The 25,606-nt window shown below is 34.0% G+C and overlaps 1 long non-coding RNA gene across 6 annotated transcripts; it reads left to right on the forward strand.

The window, feature by feature from the left end:
- The first annotated feature begins 1,144 nt into the window (after positions 1–1,144).
- On the forward strand, positions 1,145–25,181 carry LOC145795200 (uncharacterized). Of its 6 annotated transcripts, none has more exons than XR_014335667.1 (3): positions 1,145–1,625; positions 6,971–7,020; positions 24,801–25,181. It is a non-coding gene; the product is annotated as an uncharacterized LOC145795200 (long non-coding RNA). The 6 variants fall into 6 exon arrangements; XR_014335668.1 differs by lacking the exon at positions 24,801–25,181 and adding exons at positions 11,762–12,903; positions 13,083–13,895 and having other exon boundaries at positions 1,145–7,020; XR_014335666.1 differs by having other exon boundaries at positions 1,145–7,020.
- Positions 25,182–25,606: the final 425 nt, after the last annotated feature.

The raw sequence follows: 25,606 nt of genomic DNA on the forward strand, positions 1-25,606 counted from the left end.
GTAGAATTTTCCATAGATGTAAAGAAATTCTAGTTTTTTGAGCCTGCCATAATTAAATCCCTTCTTTTTTCAATTGCTGCTTACCTGACAAGTTGATACCTAATCCTTTTTATAACGATTGATTTCCCACATAACCTAAGTGGCGACGTCGTTTTCTTGATTTTATGCATGCAACACTTTGACCTCCTTAACCGTAGAATAAAAATTGTATGGGCCACTCTGGATTCTTTGTATGTGTGTGATGTGTAATTGGCCAAGCAAGGAAAATATTTTATTGTTCTTATTGAAAATTATTCTTCAACGTAGTTAATTGATACCAATCATTGTTTGGGTAAGCAGTGTCTTGTTTGGATAATGCTTTATTTGCTTCACTATTGGAATGAAGTGGAATAACATGATTAATCTATTAAAATATTTATCATCACCTTTGATTCACTAAAAAAATAATAAAAAATACACCCTAAATTGAATCATCATTCACATTATAAAAGAATGATAATTTCATACGAAAGTCTAAGGAATAATTATTTTAACTTGTTTTAGCGAATCAAACAATTCCTAGTTGTTAGATTAAGTCTAATAAATTGTACTTTCAAGTTTGACTTGTATACATAATAAATCGATTTTGAACGACAACCATTGCTGCTATAATGCTATTGTCATTGCTATTGCTATAATTTGGCAATGAATAATGCTATTTTGTCAAATTATAGCAATGGTGCTCAAATAGTCATTTGTTATTTTAGCAAATCTTAACTTACTTTATTTCTAAATTTGTAAGTGTTGTTTAGATATAGGTTTTTTTGTAATTTTATTTTTATTTATTTTTTTTCTTTTGTGACATTTTTTTACCTGTTTGTAAAAAAAATTATATATTTATATTATTTCTATCTAGACAAATATAAAAAATGAAAAAAAAATGAGAAATTGGAAAAAAAATTAAATATAATTCACCCCACTAAAAAATATACCATTACATATTTAATAATTTTTTTAACTATATATAAAAAATAAACAATTACTAATTAGCTATAGAAATTTAAAATATTACTGTTTGAAAAAAATAGCCGTTTAAAGATAACTGTTGTTATTAAATTTTTTTTTTTTTAAAAACCAAACAGAACACAACGGCTATTTTAAGGGCAAAGTGGTAGATCACAACCGTCCACGTCTAAAATGTTCAATGGTTGAGATGATTCTCTAGAATCATCCAACCCTCTCCTCTCACTCTCATCACACCGTCTTCCCTCTCCCAGTCATTCTGTCTTCCCTCTCACTCTCCTCAAACCGATCTCTCTCTCTCTCTCTCTCTCGCACTATCTTCCCTCTCCTCAAACTGATCTCTCTCTCTCTCTCACTCTCGCTCTCACTCTCGCACTGTCTTCCCTCTCTTCACCGATCTCTATACTCTTCGATCTCTTTACTCTCCGATCTGTCTCTCTCTCTGTCGCTCTCCGTCTATATACACATCATGTATATATATATATATATATGCTTTGATTTTTTGTTTATTTTTCTGGTTGTTGATGTGGAGGTGATCGCGATTTTTCAAACTCAGGTCTCGCGATGGCTTCAAACCGGATCTTCAAAGAACTCAAGCATCTCCAGATCTTCAAACAACTCAGGTCTGTGCTCTCCGATTTTTCGTAATTATTTATTTTGATTTTTGGTTTAATTTTTGTTCATCCAACTATTTTTGTTCATCCATTTATTTTATTTTGATATTTATTTTGATCTTCAAAGAACATCCATCTGATTTTGGTTTGGTTTATTGTGATAATAGCCATCTGATTTTTACACTCCATTTGGATCAACTGATTTGGTGATAAATGATTAAAAAAAACAGAAAAGAGAAACCGAATTTGGGTTTGTCAAATTTATTCTGAAATTTGTGAACTTGGCAAAAAAAATTGTATAAATTGGGTTTGATTCTGAATTTGTTGGATTTTCTACTGTTTCAAATCTGTTTCTTCATTTAAATAAATTGGGACCTTACTGTTTCTATGTTGGGACTTATATTTTAAAATAAATTCCCCATTTAAATGATGTTTTATTGCAAAAATGTCATTGCCACGTTATTTTAGTGATAAATTTTGTATGAATAACAATTTGCTTTCTCATATGGTCTGGTATGTTTTATTATTTTATAAATATAATAAATACTATACATGCACACTATTGTTATTGCATAAGTACATATAAAAAGGTGAAATAAAATGAGAGAGCTATTATTTATCAACGGCTTCATTTGACCTCTTGTGTTTATACTATAAAAGTCACGTACATGTGTAAAAAAAAATCATATTAAAAAAATAGTAGAACTTACCATGTCACATGAAAGATTAGGGGTGTAAAAAAAATCGATGAAACCGAACTGACCACTCAAGATCAACCGAAATTTAAGTTTTCGATGCATTTTTTTATACTGGTATTCTATTTCGATTTTGAAAAGTTTTACATTAATATAAACTGAAAGATTAGGGGTGTAAGAAAAATCAATGAAACCGAAACGATCGCTCAAAATTGATCAAAATTTTAGTTTTATGTCTAGTTTTCATATTGTGTGGCCTGTTTTGATTTTGAAATTTTTTACATATAAACAGAATCAATTGAAATATTATATTTAAAAACTTTTATATTTTAAGTGATTAATAATTCAATTTTTGTAATAAAAACTAAGAGGGAGACATTTTCACTATTTTTCTTCATTTATTCCCAATGTGGAATTTTACAAGTTTTTATGAAATATTTTAAAATTTCATGTGAATCCTTCTTCTACACCAAATTGACAAAACCAACAAAATTGAATTGTAATATGTGGTTTATTTCGATTCTTCAACCACCAAAACTGAAAGATTCAGTTTGGTGCTAAATTTTTTCATAATTCTGACCAGACCAAACCAAACCACTTACACCCCTATAGAAGATGAAGACTTGAGATAAAATATTGGACAAATTACACCGGTAGTCTTTGACACTCAAGTTATTTTGATCCTTATAATTTCAATTGGCTCGATTTTGGCCCTGAATTTATGATATTGTCTTAATTTGGTCCAATTGATTATAATTGTTATTGGTTTTTTTATGAAAAATGTGCACATAAGAATATGTGTCATGCTTTTAAGTGTAAAATTTTAAATTTATCTAACTCAGTAAATTAAGCTCAACTAACTTAGTAATCATTTTTTGACAAAAATCACAATCAGTATTATCAATTGAACTAGATTGACACAATAAAAAATCAAGGGTTAAAATCAAGCCAATTGAAAGTGTAGGGACTAAAATGACATGATGGACAAAATTCAAGAACTAACAGTGTAATTTGCTATAAAATATTTCAATCATACATGACAATTATGATGAAATAATAAAATAAATTTAACGATAAATAACATCACGTGTTCAAAAATTTTTATCCAAGTTAGATAGGGATGCATGTCAATATGTTTTCAGTGCAAATGCTCTTGCCAACAAACACAGTTGTGATCCAACACCATTTAGATTTTCTTTCTTTCTTCCGTTCAGAATTTTTGAAATTGTAAATAAAATTTTGTTTGGTTTATGTTTTTGTTTACAAAAATTTTCTAAACACAAAAAAACTGGTTTCACAATTTAATTTTTGCCCCCCATTTCTTCCTCTTTCTTCCACCCTTTTCAATCATCACCCACTAATTATTTCCACCACTTCCGCCAACCACTTTCGGCCACCACTTCCCTTGGTCACAATCACCTCCCACTTGTGATAACCACCTTCGGTCACCACTTCTTTTTAGAAACAAGCTTTAACTAGCACTTTAGATGACTGAGCGGCCATTAGTTCCGATCGTCAACCACTTACGACCATGACCTCTCACTATTGGCACTTACTTTCGGCCGCCACCTTCGAAGGCAAACAACCACATCTGGCCATCATCTTCAACCGTCTAAACAGACCAATTCTTTCACTTTTTTCCAAAATAAGTTTTTTAAAACATTTACGTCAAATTTGTTTTTTGTTTTCATTTTTACCTAAAATAAACATAAACATATTTAATATTTTTTGTAAAATAAAAATAATAAAATGTAAAAGTTACCAAACCACATCTAAATCGTTTCACCTTAATCTAAAAACACAATTTGAAATATCAGTTTCAAAAAAATAAAAATAAATTAGAAAGTGTATAGAACAATTTTACGAGTCCACGGATTTTTTTCCTCACTTCTAGCACAGCTGAGAATAAACTTGGATTCTAATAGCAACTCCAATGGTTTTTCTATTTGCCTTGCCAAAGCCAAAAAATAACGGGGCTTCACAAATGCACTACTCTAATGGTGTGTCATTTGCCATGCCAAAAAATGGCAAAGTCAAATCAGTTTTGTAACCCAAATTAGCTGTTTTTTTGAACCTTCAACTGTTAGTTTCACAACTTCTACAAATCAAAACTCTACCATAAATTTTCAAACCACAGTAAAATTTATAAAATTACAAAAACTCAATAAAGATCCTTCTAGAAATTCAGCTTTCCAAATTTAATTTGGAACCCTCAAATTTTTTGAATACGAAAAGTTTATAGATTGTACAAAATTTTAGAACAATTTAGAACCCAAATTTGAACACAATTTTAGAACAATTTACAACCAAAATTTGAATTTGGCATTTGGTTGTGCCAAAATGGCAAGTCCCTATTAGAATGGTATAACCAAAAAAATAAGTTTTGTGCATTGTAGTAAGCCAAAAAATAATTTTGACAAAGCTATTTTAACTTGAGCCATTGAGCATCTAACTTGAGCCATTGAGCATCTAACTTCCAATTTCAAAAACGGTTGTGAGTTTGCTAAATAATTTCCAAGCTATAGTATTTTATAAATAACTAGAAGGCTGAGAGCACATAATTTGTGGTTGAAAAAAATCACGTGCGTTAAATATTTAAAAAAAAAATTGAATAATAGCATAGTTGACTCTTGTGGGCATTTTTAATATATATATATATATATATATGACATGTCTGCACTAATTTAATTGTAAGCTTTATGTTATATATTATAATATTAAGGGTACACACATAACGTGTGTATCATGACAATTGTTTAAAGCACTTAGATTTCATAATTATGACACTTATATTTGAAGCAGTTAAATATGAGAGGGACAACTATCAAGTTTAGAATTACTTTGGGAATTTTTTTTTTTTTTTTTTGGCAATTTACACTAATTTATTTGTAGGTTTTATATAACAACCAAAAGGCCGGTTATGATGGGAAGGATTTGTATCCAATTCTCATAAACGATTTGGACTATCTAGTCAAGTCATTGGGGTCTATTTCAATGATATGAATCATTCAACTTAAATCAGATATATTTGGTGATTATACCTATGTATTTTCATCATTTATTTAGAGAAAAAAAAAAGTAATTAAATATGATTAAAATTATCGAACTAAATAAATTTTGTCTGTGAATAATTTACATATAAATATCAAAAGAATAAATAAATCAGATTATCAAAATGGGCCAAAAGAATGAATGATCATATTATAAAAATGGGTCATGTGAAAGGCCCCCCAAAGGTGAACTTGATGAGTGGAAGCCTTTTTCCGTTGTAATTGAAGGAAAACCCTACCCCTCTCTTTGGGCGAGAATTTAGCGGAAGGAAACCTTACCCCACCTTTTGTGGGTGTGTTTTTTTTTGTTTTTTTATCTTTTACTGCGAGTCCCTGTCTCCATGGCTGATTGAAGAGAGAATATCAAAGAGGAAGTCTGAGTATCAAAAGAGAAAAAAGATTGGTCTAGGAAAGAAGCAACCGGTCGTTCTCCTTGATGGTATATATCTGTATTTCTCTTTCCGGTTCGCATGCAATTCCTCCTATGTAGTTATAGAATTGCACAACAATGAAACGTGTAACTAGCAAGTAGCAAGAGAGTGGTTATGCTCGCCTCGCCTCGCCTCGCCTTTTCTCGCCTCTACAAAATTAAAAAAAAAAGAAAAAGAAAACCAGAGAACTAAGAAGACAACAATGGAGCATTAAAAACCACCATTTCTGTCTTTCATGTCCTTGTTTCTTGGTTCTTCCATTTAGACGGCAAATGTCAAAAGCTATCACCTTTTTCCTTTGAAGTTATCTGAGCTAATTTAATAATGTGTCATACAAAAGGCTACATTGTGGTTTCGTGGTGCTTATCTTGACATACTTCCCATTTGATTGCATTAGGGCTTCCCACTCCTTTGCGTAGTGCCACAGGCATTTGAAGCCTTCTCAACCCAACAAATATGCCCAACAAAGTAAACGTCAATACATAAAGAAAAAAAATTACGCTTATGGTTCTAGCTAAATTTTTTTCCCACTTAACAAATGTCCTAGTTGAAAATTAGTTCCAGTGACTTCCAATAAAGAATGTTCCATATGCTTCTTTGTTATATTATTGGATTTATAAATAGTAAATACTAAAAGGAAAATGTTTGAGAGCCACAATTTTTGTGGCCACAATGGCTCAAAACTGTCAAAACGACGTCGTTTTAACAGTTTTGAGCCATTGTGGCCACAAAAATTGTGGCTTTCTAGCATTGTTGATACTAAAAATCTGTACAAATACAAAAAGCAGGACACCTACTTCATAGTAATAAGAAAGAGAGAGTATAACAACAATAATTGTTTTAAGAAACTGACACTTATTTTGAAATTAAAAATTATAAGAATCCGATAAGAAACTGTTTTCATATCACCGAATACGTGATAAATTCACTATTTTTTTGTTAATAAACTGACACACTTATGCTTGTCCAAAGGCTAGTTTTGAATTTTCTTTCATCATTCAACTTCATGACTGGTATAGTCCTAGCTATTTCAATTGGAATTTTTAATTAATTAGGCATTTGTCATGAAGTTAATTGCTTGATTCATTGTTAAGAGGTAATTTATTGGTTTCACGGATTAAATTATAGTTTCTTTGACGTGTATAACGTTGATTATTATGCTAATTGTGGTCATTTAGGTTATCGCCTTCGTGGTGGAGTGAAAAGCCTGCCAAACTTGCCGGCCTAGGTATTAATGAACCTGTTTGCTTTATCAACATTTGATGCATCAGCCAAAAAAGTAATTAATTAGCTTGAAGTATTTGCCGTTTTAAATACTAACTTATCTAATGTGTGTACAAAGTTAGTAATCAAATTTTAATTAAATTCATTGAATAGGATTATGGGAGAAAGAAGAAAATTTTCACTCCCCCACTTGACACAAATACAATCACAAATACTACCACCGACATTGTAGCCATTTGTTGAGATACTTCATGTAAATGCCATTTGATCTTCTACTTGATCGAACTTAGCAGCTAAGAAATTGTATAGGCAATTGTATAGGCAGATAGAATTCAATGTAGTAATTTTGATTATCACTCAGTTAATTAGTCTAAAGCTTTTATAACCTTTGTTTTTTGCACTAAACAAAATTTGGTTATTGTTACGAAACTAATTTTTCGCAATAAGTAAATTTATTGTGATGAAAATTATTTTGTCCTTATAGTTCGTCACAAATTCCATGGTCGGAAGTTTTAAAGCCAGTGGGAGTTAAATATTGCTATGAATTAGTTTCATCACAATAAATTTGTTGCAATAAAAATTAAATTAGGACATATTGTGACAAACTATTTTGTAACAATAGGTAACTGTTTATAGCCACAAAAATATTGTTGTAATACGTTGTTGAGTACTTGAAGGAGGGCATGCGGATCTCCTGTGCTTGTGGGCTCGTCCCTCTTGTTTGGCTTCTTGCTGGTGGGGGCTTCTATGATCACATCTAAGGAGGGTTTCCATGCATTGTTCACCCTTCCTTCCATTTTCTTTTAATGAGAAAAAATATATACATATGATTATTTAAATATGATTGTTACAATAATTAACAAAAGGAAAATTTACCCATAAGTCCTAGTTTCTGAAAAGTTGAACCATTTAGTCCTAAAAATTTTCTTATGCTCCATTTAGTCCCATTTGCACATCAATCTAATGTTCGAAATATTAATCTGATGTTCGAAATCTAATGTTCGAAACATTAATCTGATGTTTGAAACATTGTAATGGGACCTTTCAGTCTATAAGAAAACTTTTAGGACTAAACAGTGTATAAGTTATTAATTTGGGATTTATTGGTGCATCCCCCACAAAACAACTTGGATTATTAGTTAGGTCCAATCAATATTAGGGATAAAATTATAATAAAGAATTAATTATTGAAAATTTTGAAAATATTTATCCATCTGAGTATTATTTCAAGTTAAGTTGGACGAATTTTTTTTTTATTCCATCAAACTCTAATTACTCCAAATCTTATATAACATTAACCAATTTTCAAACAATAGATGGATGATACATGCTATTTTATTTTTAAAATTTGGATTATAAAATGCATCTTTTTATTTTGTTATTTTTTAATTAAGGGCAAATATTATTAACAATCATATTTTTTAATTAATGGTACATCTACTATAATAGTACATCTACTACAATGGGATACAATATAATCTCACATGATATATAATAGTACATCATCTACTATAAAATTTGAATATTGAGACAAAAAGGGTTGTTGAGAAAGTTCGGAGGAAGAAAGCCAATGGAAAATTTGAGCCATTGGTTTGAATTTTATTTCTTTTGTTTTCTTATGGTTTTTCATCAACTGAGCTTGGCATCATGTTGCAATTGGTTCTTTGCAATAGCAAGTGGAGAGGGAATAGAATGCTGTATGTAGTCAGATATTATATGGCTTGCCCCCTTTTCTCTTATTTTATGGAGATATTCCTTTTTTAATAGATATTATATGACTTGCCCTTTGCATTCCTCTTCTTTTATGGGTTGATTTTCAATTTGAAATACTTGTATTTGTTGTGTGTGTATGTGTTCTATTGAGGTTTACTTTGGCAAAGAGTTTTACATAAACGAACTGGTTTTGATCTTTTGATTTACATCACTTTTTGAATAATGTTGTTGTTTTCTACCTTAGGTTTGACATCTTTTTGTTCAATAGGATTGGAACCCTTTACTTTTGCCGGGTAGCATCCAAGCTTATCCAATCTAAGGGGCTCCAATAGAGGGTTCCAAGATTTATGATGAAGATAAGGGTGCTAAGATGAATGGGAGCCATATAATGGGCTTTGTTCCTCTATGGATGCTGATATGACAGCATTCTAAAAGTCACTTGTCCCTATTGAAGAGCTTGATATACATTGTTGAGCTCATTTCAAGACAACTTAAAGCTTTTGAGCTTGATGTATTTATTGAGCTCATTTCTTAACATATCAAGTTTTTGGGACTAGTGGTGATCTAATAGTTCCCCTCCTCCCCCACCCCCCCTCCCCCCCCTTCCTATACAATCAATACACATGGTATGTACTTGTGTCTATGTGGACCTAAGAAAGAGAGATTTATATTTTTCTTTTAACTGTTTTAAATTATAATACTAAATTCCAGACCTTGTGTCCATTTCTTCTAATTGACCTTGAAATAAAGACTATGATCACTTGGACTATCTTAGCTTGAAACATCAGCGCAGAATGTTAAGTTGACCTTCTTAGCCTTGCAATCATGCATCAGGTTTCTTTACTATATATTGATTCTTTTACCTTTGATTCTCTAAGTTAAGCTCATGCAGCTGCATTCATCTTCGTATGTGCACTCAAGTCTGAAAAACTGATGATAACCGTAGGGATATTACAATTTAAGACGCTAACATTTTCATGAGATTTATTAGTCTATACTTTGGTGGTACAATTATTATTGTTTAGTATAGTAATTTGTTACTTGTTAGTTTAGATCCTTTGCCGGTCTATTGAATCAGAACCTTTTAATTTTTCCTGTCATTGTATGCGTTATTGAGAAGATCTAATTGTCTTCATATTCTTACTGTACTTATAGTTTGCTAGCTTTGTCAATGGTCTGGATTTAGGAGATTAAGTGGTAGCACTAGCAGGATGTTAACTATTTATTGTGGTTTGTTATTCTAATCTGCTACAGAGAGTGACCCCATTTTACAGTTGCTGATTTTGATTCAAGATGGTTGTTGATCCAGATACCATAATATGTTTCATCCACTACCTCTATTTTTTAGAATATTTTATCTATATTATCGTATAGGTAACTTTTTATCCATATATTTTGTTTTAATTATATGACTCTAGCCTGCTAGAGCATTTGAAATACAATTTTCAGAAGGAAAACAAATTGAGGATTCAAACATGTATACTGGTTACATTGGAAGTACACAAAATAGCAAGTGGTGTATCACCTTAAGTCACAATCAAAAGATTTACGATAGTGGTACGAGTTTGCGACGAGTCACTGCAGCCTGTATTTACTGAGAGTAATTGGAAAGTGTCAAAGTAGAGTAATTGGAAAGTGTCAAAGTAGTTTTGTTGGCAATAAGGTGCTTTTTTCACAGAGGTGGTAGAATGAATTCTACACGATTGGGTGATGAAAAACCTTCTCATTGATTCTGAGTATCCTGAAAGGTTGAATAAGTTTTTTATTGGCATCTTGGGGTAAGTGCATTTCTATGTCATGTTTGCCATTTATCCAAGTAATTCATTCATTTGTTTTTTTGTCTTTTCATTCAAATTTTTTTGGTCATTTACTCTGTAAAGATATACTTAATGGCATCATATAGTTCAGATGTATTGAGACAACCACATGGAGAAATTTGTGCAAACAATGTCTACTTGATTTATGGAAATGCCAAGTTGGGCAAAACTGTAAATCCTAAGTGGTACGAGAAGACATTTGGGGATGACATTGACAAGTTCTATGATATGGTTAAATCTCTCTTTTAAGTCCAAAGGGTCAAAACTTCCCTTTGGTTTGGATCATTTAGACTTGAAGAGAGATTTAACCATGCCACAGAACTTGGCATTTCCATAAATCAAAGTAGACATTGTTTGCACAAATTTCTCCATGTGGTTGTCTCAATACATCTGAAGTATATGAAGCCATTAAATATATCCCTACAGAGTAAATGACCAAAAAAATTTGAATGAAAAGACAAAAGAACAAATGAATGAATTACTTTGATAAATAGCAAATATGACATAGACATGCACTTAACCCCAATATGCCAATAAAAGGCTTACTCAACCTTTCAGGAAACTCAGAATCAATGAGAGGGTTTTTCATCACCCAATCGTGTAGAGTTCCTTCTACCACCTCTGTGAAAAGCACCTCATTGCCAACAAAACTACTTTGACACTTTCCAATTACTCTCAGTAAATACAGGCTGCAGTAACTCGTCACAAACTCGTGTAAATTTTTTGATTGTGACTCAAGGTGGTACACCACTTTTATGCTATTTTGTGTACTTCCAATGTAATCCTCAATTTGATTTCCTTCTGAAAATTGTATTTCAAATGGTCTAGCAGGCTAGAGTCATATAATTAAAACCCAATATATGGATAAAAAGTTACCTATACGATAATATGAATAAAATATTCTACAAAATGGAGGTAATGGATGAAACATACTATGGTATCTGGATCAATAGCCATCTTGAATCAAAATCAGCAACTCTAAATTGGGGTCACTTTCTGTAACAGATTAGAATAATAAACCGCAATGAAGAGTTAATATTGTGCTAGTGCTACCACTTAATCATTATTGAGAAGATTTAATTGCCTTCATATTCTTACTGTTTGTTGGCAATTAAATCTTCTCACAAGGCTAGCAAACAGTAAGAATATGAAGGCAATTAAATCTTCTCAATAATGATTAAGTGGTAGCACTAGTAGAATTCTAATCTGTTACAGAGAGTGACCCCACTTTAGAGTTGCTGATTTTGATTCATTACCTCCATATTATCGTATAGGTAACTTTTTATTCATATATTTTGTTTTAATTATATGACTCTAGCCTGCTAGAGCATTTGAAATACAATTTTCAGAAGGAAAACAAATTGAGGATTCAAACATATATCCCGAAAGGTTGAGTAAGTGCATGTCATATTTGCATAAATAATTCATTCATTTGTTTTGTTGGCATCATATACTTCAGTTGCATTGAGACAACCACATGGAGAAATTTGTTCAAACAATGTAAATCCTGAGTGGGATGACATTGACAAGTTCTGTGGCATGGTTTGGATCATTTTCGCAGATACGTGCAAAAATACAACAAATTTGAAAAGTACAGTAGTTCTTTAATTATGATTTTTTATATCTGCGCAAGTTTCAATGTCACTTCCAAATGTCTTCTCGTACTTGGCATTTCCATTAACCAAGTAGACATTGTTTGCACAAATTTCTCCATGTGGTTGTCTCAATGTAAATCTGAAGTATATGATGCCATTGAGTATATCCTGACAAAAAAAATCAAATGAAAAGACAAAAAAACAAATGAATGAATTACTTGGATAAATAGCAAAGATGACAGAAATATGTACTTACCCAAGATGCCAATCAAATGCTTACTCAGCCTTTCAGGATACTCAGAATCAATGAGAGGGTTTTTCTTCTCCCAATCGTGTAGAGTTCCTTTTACCACCTCTGGTGTACTGACTCGTCGCAAACTCGTACTACCATTGTAAATATTTTATCCATATGTCGCATAGCTAACTTTTTGTTTTAAATATATGACTCTAGATTGCTGGAGCATTTGTAAATCTTTTGATTGTAAATCTTTTTACATTTTTATACTATGTGTACTTCCAATGTGACCAGTATACATGTTTGAATCCTCGATTTGTTTTCCTTTTGAAAATTATATTTCAAATGCTCCAGCATGCTAGAGTGGATAAAATATTCTACAAAATGGAGGTATAGGACGAAACATACTATCCAGCTGTACATGTAACAAATTGTACCAAATGTTAATGTCTTGGTTCATATTGATCACTCTTCTTTGTTTTATTTCTGCTTATTTGATCCCATTGGACCTCCTGATCTCCTCACTGGTGATTGATATTTTGTGATTTGGGCTTCATCTTGTTTCCATTTCCATTCACTTCTTATGTGGTTCAGACCTCCAATTAATAATCCCTTGAACTGGGCTTGGTCCAACATCATATTTAAGTTAATGCTGGGCCTGTGCAGATCCGAATTGACTGAGGTGCATTATGGGTCTGGTATTGAGGAGGGTTGGGCTGGTGATTGATATTTTGTGATTTGGGCTTCATCCTGTTTCCATTTCCATTCACTTCTTATGTGGTTCAGACCTCCAATTAATAATCCCTTGAACTGGGCTTGGTCCAATATCATATTTAAGTTAATGGTGGGCCTGTGCAGATCCGAATGATGGGTCTGGTGGCACAAGGGAAGCTTGCGCTTTCGGACGTCGAGAATAAGATCAACCCTATCCAAACGACCACCAATGTCAGGAGAAGTGTTAGTCTTAAGATCAACCTTATCCAACTATTAGGCTCCCCCTCGCCACAATTCGCTGACTAGAAAGGAAAAAAGATAATTTATGTTGATAGGCCATCTCCTCATCCGCAATCTCATCTATAACTATCCCCCGAAGAAGATGGCAGAGAAGAAGGAAAGAAGGCCCATCTCTCAGATTCGCGGAAAGTAACATCCACTTTTCCCACGAGTACGAGGTTGCAAATGAACAAAACAGAAACACCCACTTTTCCCGGCATCAAAACCCTGTGCATGCCTTCCACTTTTCCCAGACTTGTCCCGCACGTCTCATTAACTACTGACATAGCTAGTGAAATGATGCCTCTTCCAGAATTCATGGATTTGAGTTCTTTTCTTCTAGAATTCAAGCCTTCCTCACCAAGCTTGGTACTTTTGTCAGATATCTTTCCAATTACCATGTAATGATACGACTTCGATTATTACTATTTTTTGGTTTAACTATCAAACTTGATTGTTATTATTTTTGTTATTAATCATATGTCGTTTGTATCTGTTGGTGACCTAACAGATGTAATATTTCTCACTTCCTTCTCTTTTCAGTTTATATGGAATTTTGTCAATTATATTCTATAAATTGTGGAGAATTGGTCTTGATCTTACTTTTGTCAATTATATGTATATGGTTAGGGGTGCGAATGTTGTAATTGATGAAAATGATGTTTCTTGTAAAGACAATTTCTGTTTAGATGCTTTTGCCTTTGATCCCACCATTGATCCAGAGGAGGGTTTGTTGTTCCCTATCCACTGATATTCCCACCACTGATATTCCTGCCCAATCCTCTCAGCTTCGGTAAAACTGGTGGTGAAACTATCCTCGACTACTTTGCTTGGGGACACAGGCTTAGAATTTATACCCAGGCTGGTTTTTGCTTGTTTGACGGGGTTCTTAAGGAAGTTCCAGTGTTGGAATTGACATTGCCTGCCATGTCAGCAAAAGGGGATGAGCTGATGAGCTCACTGCTTATGATTTTGAAGAGGCCAATGGTTTCCTCAAGTCTCACTGGGTACTAAGTGAGCTTTCTATTATGTTCAATCCTCTGGTCAAGCGTTACGTAGGCTGTCACCTATCTCTGTGATCGCCTTAGGGGCTCTTCCCAAGCGGGCGGTTTTGTATACGTGCAGCAGTCTTTCGGGTTTCCAAAACCTCTTCGACGAAATTGAGCATCTGCAAAGCTTTTTTATTCATCGAAAAATCTAAAATTTTATATATAAAATTATAAACGTGGGGACTGTGTATGTAAATGTAGGACAGAATTTTGCTAATTTGGCTGATGTGCACCATCTAATTGGTTGTCTAGCAAATCCATGGTGTATGAATTAGCTGTGAAAATTTTGGTCTCAACCACAAATCAGATGGTGGTTGTTAACGTGATCCTGATCCTCATAATAATAACAACAGGAGTAGTGTTATATAATTAGAATTTCTAGATTAAAAAATATATATATAACAAATGATATGAATTTTTGTGATATTTTAAAAAATGTCACTACAACATTATTTTTGTCAAAAATTTCGTATATATATAACAAATGATTATTGTTTTTGTACAAACACATTAATTTTATTATAATAGAATGGTGCCGTGCCTCGTCAAGATGATATGGCTTCAAACCGTTCAGTTGTGCCATGGCAAATCATATCACTTAATCTTTATTAATTAATTAAATACTTCAAGAAATGTCTAGGATTGAGAATGACAGTTTTAGGGTTATGGGTTCAAATACTTAGCAACTAAGGCATGATTAAGGGGTTGTTTGGGATGTTCTAAATAAGTGTACTTTTTATATGTGAAGTGATGTGTTAAAGAGGTGATATGACTTAAATATGATGATGTGATTTAAATAGGATTGTAACTTTTTGACTTTTTGATTTTTCAGAGTATATGAAGAGAACAAAGAAGAGTGAAGTAGGTCATGGATTCTATGTCACTTTTCTGAAGTTATCGTTGATTTTTTTATTTTAGCGATCAATTTCACCCATGAGCTTCCCATTTTCTCTCATTGTCTATGTTGCAAGTAAGTGGCACTTGTTGGTGAGGGAGAATCCAGACAATTGAAGAAAGTAAAGTTGGAGAGATGAACAGTACAATCGATTTGTCTAGCCATAAAAGATTTGCACCAGTGAGGCAAACTGATATGAGTTTGGTCAAGATTAATGTTGAAACAAGATAGTAGGAAAGGATTTGATCCTATGGTTTCGAGAACATATGACCCTTGATAACCCTTGATATTGCACAATTATAGAACAAGTTTTAATTGCTAAGAGTATTATTGCAAAGTGTCAAGAGGGAGAGGGTTTTTCCATTGGGAATATTATTGCTAAGAACAAGGCATTATTAGGGTAATGGTTATGGGGATTTTTTTTATTAAATAAGATACTTCATAGTAAGGCCCCATTTGGTAAGTCCTAAATAAGCTAGCTTCTTCTGAAAAAACCAAAAAGCCAAGAAAAATCCAAAACACCTCTAAAATGAGTTTGGCATCCTCTAAAAAAGCAACCACCAAAATTACCTTTTACTCGCCCAAAAAGTTTTGATGTGACATTACCTTCTTTCTATTACATCAAGGGTAAAATAGTCTTTTACTCTACCAAGTATGGGATCCAACACAATGGTTGGGATTCATGTGGTTTTTTGGGCCAACTCTAGATCTCGATGGAAATGCATTGTGCATTTATAAGGGATTTTATATTTTTAAAATTTCATTCCTCTCATGGTTGGTAATTGAGAGAATCTCTCTTTGAGAGAATGTTTGGATTGTGGAGGACTCCTTTGATCATTTGTTTATGTGCCTTTTTTGTTTATCTTGCTCTCACAAGTCACAATGCTCCCAACACTTTTCTTGCCAGTTCCCGCGAGGCTTCCATTTCTTAGAATATCAAAATTTTTAGAAATTTAAATGATACGGATGCTAGTGACTTTTGATTATTGTTAGTTATTGTTCAAAATGTTTTCTTGAGTCGTCATGCTATAGATAGAAGAGCGTGGTCCATTGATTCCTCGGGTATGTTTTCTTGCGAGTCTTTTTGCATGGAAATGTAACTTTGTTACTAACACAAGTAGAAACAGTAAAATAGACTTTATTACTAACACAAGTAGAAACAGTAAAATAGTGTAGATTGAAAACCATGAGATACCAGAAAGTGGAAAGATTGAAAATGATGAAACTTTAGTGTATCAAAGTAGGTTGGCTCAAATGGAGATGTGCTAGATAGCAACAAATTTGAAAGAAAAATCTTTAATTTTGAGGTCTGCAATGCTTTATGGCACTGAATGTTAGGCAACTACGAAACAATAAATTTGTAAAATTGAGTGTAGCATAAATGAGGATGTTAAAATAAATGGGTGGTAAGATGAGGAAAGTACTTTCGCAAAACGTTAGGGGTAGAAATGGTTGATCATTGTGTAATGGTTGTAGAGGAGTTATGAAGATGGTAGGCAGGCACTAATATGGACTAGAGGTGGCAGAGGAGAGAGCCAACGGTAGCCTTTGTAAAGAGGGGTGGCAGTGGAGAGCTTGTATGTCAGAAGAGCAAGGAAATGTAGATATGTTGTCTTGCATAGCCAACTCAACTGATGATAGGTGGATCACTGTTTTAGGCTTGGCAAATTGGAGGGAAATTGGATCAACTCTACAACATTTGATGTAGGCCTCGGGGATGTAACATACTTGGATACGTGGACATAGGTAGGCTTGTTACATCCCTTTTTGGGTGTGTCGAGTGGCCTAGAGATATGATACGACCATCAGGGTGTCGCGTCTTGGTTAAGGCCCCTCTTACAAACTGGTTTTAGTGCCCCAACTCAACTTGTATTCTAGCCTCTAATTCACAAGTCCTCTAGTGTTTATGAGCGAGGTATTCGAGCTCTACTCCCAACCTAAGTGATGTAGCAAGAATGTGTGATAGTGACGATTTTATGGTCTGTTGATTCAGAGATGATTACCCAGAAACAACCAAAATCAACAGTTTTTTAATGAGCAAAACAAAAAATAAGCAAATACAATAAAAATTTCCAAAAATAGAAATATTGAAATAAAACAAAGAAATTAGTAATTTAGGCTACTACGATAATCACAAATTCGACGGAATTGAATTCTGACTTGTGCGTTGAGAGTAATTGAAGTTGCAAATCTTTCCAAAAATGGCTAAATCTTGAAATTAATGGCCTAAATGATGGAATTTTCCAAAATCTATTGTGGTCCATGGCATGGCAACGGATCTTGATCAAAACAATATTTTCCATCAGCCCACCAAATTTTGCGCGATTTTGGGCACGTGCCGTTTGATTCCTGCTAGTGCCTTGTGCCTTGTTTGGGCACATGCCTATCCATTTGATCTACAAATTTTATGGCCACACGCTGCGTCATCACCTCCAAGGTAGGAAGAATTAACCCTCGAATTCGTAGCCTTGTCATCAGAATTGTCTCCCCAATATGGAATGTAGGGGTGTTTGCATGTCGGGGTTTACCCTCATCCGTTGTCAACCGACCTTCGAAATCGACCAAGTCAAGACAATCGATTTGGTCGATTTCACAAATCTATTATAGAAAGAGGTTGAAGAAAAAATGGGAAAAATATGATTCAAATTCAAAAAAAAAATAAAAATAAAACCATAAACTCATATACATACAAACAAATTGAAATAAAGATAATGGAGGAAGAAAATACAGAAAAGAGAGAAGGGAGACTCACCATGCCATGACCATCGCTCATCGACACCACCACCACTGCCACACCGTTGATAACTACCAACATTTGCCACCATCGCAGAGAGGAAGACTGAAGATTGACAGGGAAGAGCGAGAGACGCAGAAATGATTGAGAGATGAGAGTATTTATCTTGAAGTTCCAAGGACTCTAAGTCCCATAGTTTTCTATTAGAGTTTGTCTTTTAGAGAGAGAGAGAGGGAAGTAGGATAGATGACAAGGTGATAAAGACAAAAAGGTAGATGAAATGGTGAAAAAAAAGATGAAAAGAGAGAGTTGGAGTGAAAATTAAAGTCTCTGAGACTAGGTAAGGCCATTGCCCAACTATTGATTGTAGAAGTCATTGATGAAAATGTTGTGTGTGTACAACTAAGGTTCTTGGGAAACATAATCCACCATTAAAAGGCAACATGTGTAAACACCATTATTAATTTAATTATAATTATATTCAGTCAGATCAGTTTATGCAGTTTTTCAATTAATACGCTCATAATTCGATCGAAATCCGTACAAAATTCTTAATTTCAATCCATTTTTGACTGTTCAACCATTGAAATCGTCCAAAATGGTGTCAGATCGGTTGGATTGGCTCAGTTTGCTCAAGTGATTTAGTTTTATGAACACTCCTAATGAGATGTTTGATGTGGAACACGTCGGTAGTGCGAATGAGATCTTTTCACAATCTCTAATGGCCCAATTTTTCTGGCTACCAATTTGTTGTACTCGCAAGCTAAAATTTTGTCTTCTTTGAGAACGACATAAACAAAATTTGTGGACTTCCTATAGGTTGCTAATAAGATCTTCTGCTTTTTCATCGACACGCTTTCAGTTTGGCACAGGTGCCAAGTCCAATGCAGCTCGTGGTTAATAACCATAGTTAACATAAAAGGGACTGAAATCAAAACTTCAATTTTCTGAAGGGTTACAAGTGCAATTTCTAGTCCTATGATTTCAAATGATCCCCTACCAAACACCGCAATGAATTTCCCAAGGAACAATTGACAACTCTCGTTTGACTGTCACTTTGAGGATGATAAGCACTACTAAAGTCAAGCTTTGTATTAGACAAACATCTCCAAAAATGATTGAGAAATCGGCTATCCTTGTCTGACACAATGGATTGTGGTAGCCCATGTAGGCAATAGACTTCTCAAAAATACAATTGTGCCACATTTATAGCATCTATTGTCTTCTCGATGCAATGAAATGGGCCTTTTAGAAAATCTGTCCATGACCACATAGATGGAATCACAACCTCATTGTGTATATGGAAGCCCCAAAACAAAATCCATTCTAACATCAGTCCATGGTTGACAAGGTATTGGTAGCGGCATATATAATCCCGCGTTTGCCGCTGTTCCCTTTTGACACTTGCCTGGTGCAACACCCGTCCATGAACTTGGCAACTTCTTTCCTCATAGAAAGCCAGAAGTAGGAGCTGACCAGTAATTGTAAGGCCTTGTCGTGCCTAACATGGCCCTCTTTATGCAACTCCTTAATAAATTTCAATCGTAGGCTCAATTTAAGAGCACACAACTGGTTGCCTTTGAAGAGAAAGCCGTCGTAGATAATAAAGTCAGACCATTGACCTAATTCAATTTCAGCAATAATATTAGAAAAATAGGGATTAGCAACCAATAACCCTTGAAAGGAATCAAACCCAAGTACCTTGGTCCTTATAGTAGTGAGCAAAAGGGAACGTTGGTTAAGTTTCAATAGCCACCTTGTTCAGGCCCCGACTTGTGCTTGATAACAAAAGTGAATTGCTGCAAGTATGCGATCCAATCGGCATGCCTCGATGAGAGCTTATCTTGGCTGTTTATGTGCTTCAAAGCATCATGGTAAGAAAACATAATAAATTCACTTTGGGACAGATAAGAATATCAGTGCTTCAAGGCTTAAATAGTGGAGTAGAACTCTATGTCATAGGTATTGTAATTGCTCTTAAGCTTCTCACTCTAGTACGCAATCGGCTGGCCATCTTGACTCAAAACAACACCAATACCTACTTTTGATATGTAACAGTGTAACTCTAAGAAAATTTTGGCAATATGAGCACAGATGTTGAAGTCAACTTTTGCTTGATCTATTGAAATGCTTTTGTTGCAACCTCTATCCAAGAGAACCTCTAAGCCTTCATGCAGTCTGTAATAGGCGCCATGATTCTACTGAAGTTAGGAATGAACCTCTGATAGAATGAGGCCAGCCCGTGAAAGCTACACACATCATGAATATTCTTTGGTATTGGTCACTGACACACTGCTTCTACCTTGGGAGTCAATATTGTTGGTACTGCCACGCACTGAGGCTCTCTCTAACATGTTCCTTTGCCACTTGCTTATCTACCTAACGGTGAAGCTCTTCATGTTGCTTTGGACTCATTCGATAATGGGGACGATTTGGCAAATTTGCTCTTGGAATCAGATCAATCTGATGTTGTATGTCCCTCAAGGATGGCAACCTTGGAGGCAACTCATCTAGAAAGACATCATGCAATTCCTCAATCAATGCTTTCATAGGTTCTAGGATGTTATTTTTCGCATTGTGTTCTTTTCCCACCAACATGAACACCATTCCCATTTTTGTCACTTAATGAACCGGTGCATAGACAACAAACTGGAACTCTCTTTTGCTACTAGTTTTTGAGCTTCATCTCTATTGGGGGAGGGGGGTCGTTCATAAGGCTGGTGATAGCAAGCGGAGGTCACGAGCGATAGAGGAGGGAAGGTGTGTCCATTTAATCCTTGATGGTAATTTGCTAAAGGGATACAATTGTAAAAAAAAAAAATTAGGAAATGTGTGTATTGAGACAACTTGTGGTGTGCAAATAGAAGCTCCCTTTATCTGCATATTTTGGCTTTGTGGGCAGCCTGTAGATACTACGGCTATTGTCATTGAGAGATATTTTTTATATTAAGAATGGACATTGAATTTAGAATAAGAGCTCTATTATTTTTCTTTCTTTATATATTTTTTTTTCTCTTCTCTGCCTTTTCCCCTACAGGACTACATCAATAGTGTCAGCTAAATCTGATCCATAGTTGTTAACCAGTAATCATAGTCTTTGTGATTGCTTGCCACTGCCAAAGTTCCATTATCAACTCTTACATTGTTGCTTCAGTTTGTGTTGCCATTCATCACTAGGACAATGACTAGTCCTTCGTTCTTTTTTGTTTTGGTTTGGTTGTTTTTTGTGTAATCAAGATTGTTGTCATTGCGTTCCATTGTCGCTAGAAGATTCGAGACAAAACCATACCCATCTTTCCTAATTGTTTGTCGTGATCATTGCTTTCTTTGTTGCCACTGACATGTTCATTAGTGAGGGGTAGCAGTTTGGGTCTATTTTTGAATCAAATCGTGTCTTTTATCATAAAGGAGAAGATCCATTTTCCACAATTGGTTTATAAGTCTTGACATGCCCCTGATTCATTAGTTGAAAGGTCAGATCAGGATCTGACCCAAATCCAATATCCAAACCAAGATCCGAACCAACAAAATTAACCCATTGTCCAACACATCTTCAACAATGACTTTCTTTCTTTACCTTATTTACAGTTTCCACTTTTTATATCCCATAAGTACACTTTGAACATCGGAGAAACAAAAAAGAATCTTAAATTTTGTTCCATTGCTATCCCTCTTCATTTATCACCTCTAGTTGGAGTTTGTTGCATTATCAATGGGCTACTAATTCCTTGCTAAGCTATGACTCTTCTACACTAAATCTTGTTCTAATTTATTTTTGTCGTGCTCGGATTTTGACAATCAATTGTTTATAAGAAAACTAGACTAAAAATTGAAGTTTTTATTGCAACGATGGAAATAATATCCAATTACTTTAATCAGGCCTTTTTAATTTACTGAAAATTTAGAGTCACCACCTAACATAGAGTAAATAGTTCTGTTTTTGAGCCAATACTTTGTATTTTTGTTTACAAGCATGCTATATTGGGTATGTTTCATATTAGTGATTCTCATTTTGGTCAATGTAAATCAAAGTTGAGTCCGCGGGTTTTGTGTTACGAGTAGGGAAGGTGTTATGCACCCTACATTGCCCTTTTGGTTTTGACTTCCCTAAACCTTGTTAATTCCTATGAATGCTGACTTGGGTTTTTGGATGACCTGTTACCTATTATATTTAAAAGAACATGTCTTTAGAAAGACGACAATGTATTGATTGTGGAATTTATTCAATTTGTTCTTTCTATGATAATATCAATGTGATCTTCCTATACTAGTATTGATTATAGACTTGCTGTGAAGATGACATTGTATTGATTGTGAAGTTTATCGAATTTATGTTTTCCATGGTGATATTAACATGTATCTTTCTGTAGTGGCCAAACTGATGGAATGATGGCTTTAATATGCCTAGATGGTGTATGAGTGATAAAATATATTATTTTTAGTGTGGGAAAAGAAAAGCCTAGGTGGCAGCATATTTATTATATATTGCGCTTGGGCAAATAGTAGTATAATACTACATATATTTACTATATATATTTTGTATATTTATTAAGTTAGAAAGTTCGGACGATAGCATATTTGTTTACTACATACTATACTAGGGACAATAATATAATACTGCGATGTATATTTACATATGTATAGATTGCTGGAATGTAAATAATAAGAATGGAAAAGTCCAGGCAATGGTATATTTACCCTTTTTCCTTGTTTAAAAAAAAATAAAAATACGTAGGACAAAATGGTATATCAACAATTTTCTACCCTTTTTCCTTTTCCATTTTTATTCCCCTACCAAAAAGCCCTTGTTGCATCCATACCCACACTACTTTTGTTGAAAACTCTAGAATTGGCACTCTCATCGCATTCACATTCCTTTGTACGTGTTGTGAGTAGGACATAATTTATTTATTTTTTGCCATTTTAAATATTAGCGTAAACCATTTTCCTCCCTTACGCCACTGTGACCATTAGTGATTTCTATGACCAACAAGCCTTATTGGACCAAACGCACCTTAGAATAGAACATGAACACGGCCATCTGTCAGAAGGACTTGACCACCATTCAAAACAACTTCATGACTATCATTAAACCCACATGTCCCAACCAATCAAGACATGGCGGTCCTTCAAACCAACATCATAAATCAAATCCATTCTGATTTTGAAGCTCAATTCCGTAGACGATAGGATGATTTCTGTATGCAACAAGATGAAATTTGTAAGGAAGTCTGTCCTGATGTAGCAAGTCAAGTAACTCAACAAGTTAGTTCAGTGAAAATTTCCCATTAGAGAAAAACATTTTGGAAAGCTTCCATTTGAGGAAGCTTAGGTAGAGTCCAATGTTTTGTATCACATTGTTCCTGTGGGTCCTTCGGTCACACTGTTCAATTTTTCACCAATATTCAACATCCTTAGGTCCATGTTGGACAAGAGGTTTCGCTTTCACATGATGGGTGAAATTAGCTTTGGCATGCCAATAATGACTAAGATGACATAACTAGGAAACTTTAGGTCGCTATTGCTAGTTTGTCAATAATGACTCAGATGACAGAAACAAATTTGGGAGAAATTTAAATAAAGGAGTACTTTTCTCCAATTTCCAAATATCTCAATGAGTTTGATTGCATATGCCAAGCACTTGGAATAAATTGCTAAGGCATCGATAATAGTTTGAGTTAAATTACAAACGTAACATCTCTAGAGTTAGGCTTCAATTCACAGCCCAAATATATTAATTACATATCCTTAAAATAATACAAGCTTGTGAGCTAAGTCATCTTATAAGTCTATAAGCAAACTAGTCAGGTTTACATGCCAGTAGTTCCTAATCTCGTATTTATGGTTTACTAGAACACAATTGAATCTAACTAGAACACAATTGTGTCTTTAACCTAGGCAGTCCCTAATCCCATATTTGTGGTTTACTAGACCAATGCACTATGGGAAAGCCAACCCCGCATGGGTTTTAGGGGTTGTCACCGATGGTATGATGCGGCACCAATCCTTACTCCAACGCACACAACTAACCAAATAGTGGAACATCGGTGCATCTGTATTATTTATCACAAAAGAGGCCTAAGGAATTCCATTGTTAGGTTATCTTTGGAATGTTCAGGTTTCATGTCCTTATTTTGAGCATTGGTGCATTTGATTTATTTATCACTAGTAAATGGACTTTCTATTGTTAGGTTGGCTTTCCATCATTTTTTTTAAAGATTTGGTTACACGTAGGATTTAATATCTTAAATCATAAATGTGGTGCATTTTAGTGGACTAATCATTTGGTCAAACTAAGTGTCCAGTCTTGAGTCTTGACTGTCAGAAGTTGGAAGGGCATCAGGTTATGAGAAATTTTGTTGTCATCGAACAATTTGATAAAATAAAAAAATAAAACCTCAAATTTTTAATTTTTTTGAACTCTTTTTCTTTTTTCTTTTTTTCTCGTTCTCTTTTTCTTTTTCTGAACGTTCCCATTATGTGCCCCATGGTTACACGATTCATAAATTGCTCTTTTGTGTTGTGTTCGTCTTACCCATGTTTGGGATTTGGAACTTGTGGGATTTTAATTAGCATTGTTCATGCAGGAACTCGTACAGTTTTTCCTTTTTGTGGTTTGAACTTTTTTATAAGCCAGCTAATCTAATTGTTGGAGATGATTTGGTTTATAAATGTGTTTCGTAGCATAAATTAGATGTCTCTGCTTTTGCTTTTCTGTAAAAGTTTTTGTAAGATTCTAACTTTTAATTACAGATGAAGATGAAGTTTAGAAGTTGGGTGGCATGGCATGAATCAAAGCATATGAAGTCCTGGGATTATCAGCTATATGTTTCAAAAGAACAGCTTTGGGGAGACTTCAATCCTATTTACAGAATATAATTATTTTGCTCGAATCAATGTTTCTGTAAAACATAATTTGCTGCACTGGATTTTTAATTTAGTTAACCAGAAGTATTTAACCTATTTCACTGTTGCATTACTTCTGGTGAAATTAGTTTGGTTGATTATTGTCGTACGAGTACTTAGCAATGTTTGACTTGGATATATCGGGTGTTTTAAATCTTAGGGGGAATTACATTTTTCACCTTTGTAGTTTGACTCAAATTTCAATTTGATTCTTACACTTAAAGTCCAGTTTTAATTTGGTCTTTTTGTCTAAATACTAGCTAATTTTTTCATGCACTCTTTGGGAGACTGACACGTATTACAATATTGTAAGTTTTAATGTTTAATTTGAATGGAAGGATTAAATTGAAATCAGACTTAAAAGGTAGGAATCGAATTATTTAAATTAAAATGGTAAGGACTAAAGTGAAATTTGAGTCAAATTAGAAGTGTAACTTATTCTATCTTAATCAACAAATATGTGGTTTTCATAGAGCAATCCTATATATCCAACTAGAACTAACTTGTAGAATTTTCCATAGATGTGAAGAAATTCTATTTTTCTGAGCCTCTCAATAATTAAATCCCTTCTTTTTTCAATTGTTGCTTACCTCGGTGCTTTTCCTAAACTAAGCCCTGCACTATTTTATTTCCCAAACTAAGTCTAGTTTGGC

The sequence above is a fragment of the Camellia sinensis genome, chromosome 7 (assembly GCF_055761805.1).
Source record: "Camellia sinensis isolate YWXY chromosome 7, ASM5576180v1, whole genome shotgun sequence".
Taxonomy (NCBI): domain Eukaryota; kingdom Viridiplantae; phylum Streptophyta; class Magnoliopsida; order Ericales; family Theaceae; genus Camellia; species Camellia sinensis.